Source organism: Rutidosis leptorrhynchoides, chromosome 8, assembly GCF_046630445.1.
Source record: "Rutidosis leptorrhynchoides isolate AG116_Rl617_1_P2 chromosome 8, CSIRO_AGI_Rlap_v1, whole genome shotgun sequence".
Classification (NCBI taxonomy): Eukaryota; Viridiplantae; Streptophyta; class Magnoliopsida; order Asterales; family Asteraceae; genus Rutidosis; species Rutidosis leptorrhynchoides.
In genome coordinates, this window is record NC_092340.1 from 345,858,021 (window position 1) to 345,860,952 (window position 2,932).

The following is a 2,932-nucleotide window of genomic DNA, read 5'->3' on the forward strand; positions in this document are numbered from 1 at the left end:
TCTAGCAGTTTAATAATTTCTTTCTTAACAACATCTTGCATATTAGGATTTAGTCTTCGTTGGCGTTGCACATACGTTTTATGACCTTCTTCTATAAAGATTTTATGTGTGCAATACGAAGGACTTATTCCTTTAATATCATGAATCTTCCATGCAATAGCTGGTTTATGAGCTTTTAGCACAGAAATGAGTTAAGATTTTTCATTTTCAGTAAGAGAAGACGATATTATTACAGGTAATTCAGATTCACCATGTAAATAAGCGTATTCCAAATGGTTTGAAGTGGCTTTAACTCTAATGTCGGAGGTTCTTCTATCGATGATTTGTATCGATATCTGTCTTCTTCTTTTATCATTTAAATTTCTTCTGTTGTTGGTTCATATCCATTAGCCATAAGTGTAGCTAATATTTCAGCTTCATCAATTGGTTCAGTTCCTTCTCCTAAAGAACATTCTCCTGTTCCTTGTAATTCTGGAAATTCTTCTAACAATTCTGCATGTGAATCTATAGTTTGAATATAATAACATGTATCATATACAGATTGCGGTTGTTGCATTGCTCTATCAACTGAAAAGGTAACACTCTCGTCCTATACTTAAGGTCAGTTTCTTACCAAACACGTCTATCATTGCTTTAGCCGTGTTTAAGAATGGTCTTCCTAATATGAGAGGAACTTGAGAATCTTTTTCCGTGTCCAGAATAACAAAATCTACTAGAAATACTAAAGTACCAACTTTAACTAGCATGTTCTCCATTATCCCTCTAGGATATTTTATTGATCGATCGACTAGTTGTATGCTTATTCTTATTGGTTTCAATTCTCCAAGGTCTAGTTTAGTGTATAGTGAATACGGCATTAAATTTATACTAACACCTAAGTCTGCCAATTCTTCTATTGAACTAAGACTACTCAGAAAACATGGAATTGTGAAACTTCCTGGATCTGATAGTTTTTCTGGTATCTTATTCAACAGCACTGCAGGACAATTAGCATTCATAGTAACAGCCGAGAGTTCTTCCATTTTCTTTATATTTGTGATTAGATCTTTTAGAAATTTAGCATATCCAGGCATTCCTGAAATTACATCAATGAAAGGAAGATTTACATTTATCTGTTTAAACATATTCAAGAATTTGGTTTGCTCGGCTTCAAGTCTCTCTTTTCTCATTTTACTTGGGTAAAGAAGTGGTGGTTGGTATGGTTTAACATAAGGTTTAGCCTTAACTGTGTTATCTTCATTAACCTTTTCAACTACCGGTTCTGTTTCCTTATCTTGGTCAGGTTCTGGTTCTTGTGGAGTAGGAATAGTGTCATCAGAAATTACAGGTATTTCAGGTGGTTTAAGTTTAATACCACTTCTTGTGGTAATGATTTTAGCTGTTTCATTCCGGGGGTTAGCATTTGTATCACTAGGTAGACTTCCCGGTTTTCTTTCACCTATTAACCTTGCTAGGTTGCTCACTTCTTGTTCCAGATTTTGAATAGAAGCTTGTTGATTTCTAAATACTTGAACATTTTGTTCATTGGTTTGTTTCTGAGATGTGAAAAATTGTGTTTGAGATTCAACTAGCTTCGACATCATATCTTCAAAATTTGGCTTTTTATCATCGGTTTGTTGTGGTTTATTTTGAAAAATAGGTCTTTGCTGGTTGTAAGTATTGTTGGATACTTGTTGATTACTAGGACTTTGTTGGTTTTTGTATGGAACATTTCAGTTATAGTTCTGGTTTTGATTGTAAATTGGTCTTGGAGGTTGATAATTATTCTGATAATTATTTCCAGGCCTTTGGTTCATGTATGAAACATTCTCTCTTTGTTTCATTGTCTGTTCAATACTGAGACAATCTTTTGTTAAATGTGGTCCTCCACACTGCTCACAACTAATTCGTATTGAGTGAATATCTTTAGTCATCTTTTCCATTCGTCTCTCGACAGCATCTATCTTTGCAGAAATGGAATCTAAGTCATGGCTAGAATCGGCTCTAGCTGCTTTAGATGATCTAACGATATCTTTTTCTTGGTGCCACTCATGTGAGTGAGAAGCAGTGTTATCAATAATTTTGTAAGCGTCAGTTGCGGTTTTCTTCATAATGGAACCACCAGCTGCTATATCGATGTCTTTCCTTGTAGTGATGTCGCATCCTTGGTAGAATATTTGTACTATTTGATAAGTGTCTAAACCATGTTGCGGACATCCTCTCAACAACCTTCCAAATCTTGTCCATGCTTCATATAGAGTTTCATTTGGCTTCTGTGTGAACGTAACAATTTCTCCTTGAAGTCTCACGGCTTTAGATGCCGGAAAGAATTGTTTAAGGAAATTTTCAACTAAAACATCCCATGTATCAATCGCCCCTTCAGGTAACGATTCTAACCAATCTTTGGCTTCTCCCTTTAAAGTCCAAGGAAATAATATGAGATAGATCTGTTCATCCTCCACTTCTCTTATTTTAAATAAAGTACAGATCCTATTAAAGGTACGAAGATGTTCATTTGGATCTTCCTTCGGTGCACCACTAAATTGGCATTGATTAGTTACCATGTGTAGGATTTGTCCTTTGATTTCATAATCTGGCGCATTAATGTATGGTTGAGTAATTGTGTGACCTTGGCCAGTGCATTTAGCTCTCATTCGGTCTTCCATACTTAGAGGTTCCAGATTCTCCATGATTGAATTTGTTGAATCTGAATCACTAGAGGATTCTGATTTAATGGTTGGTTCCTCAATAATCTCTGTTTGAATGATTTGTGGTTCCGGATGAAATATTATTGGTTCAGGATCTATGAATTGTCCCTGAATATTCTCCGGATTCTCAATTGTGAGGTCGGGTTCAAAAAATGGATTATCGGAAATTTGAATTGGAATACTTGGTCGACTGGATGACGATTCTAAAGAAAAATAAACGGTGACAATATTTGCTAGATGTCTTG

At 35.3% G+C, this 2,932-nt stretch overlaps 1 non-coding gene across 1 annotated transcript; it reads left to right on the forward strand.

Annotated features, from left to right (window-relative positions):
* Nucleotides 1-2,178: 2,178 nt before the first annotated feature.
* On the forward strand, nucleotides 2,179-2,285 carry LOC139865393 (small nucleolar RNA R71). Its single transcript, XR_011764916.1, has one exon. It is a non-coding gene; the product is annotated as a small nucleolar RNA R71 (small nucleolar RNA).
* Nucleotides 2,286-2,932: the final 647 nt, after the last annotated feature.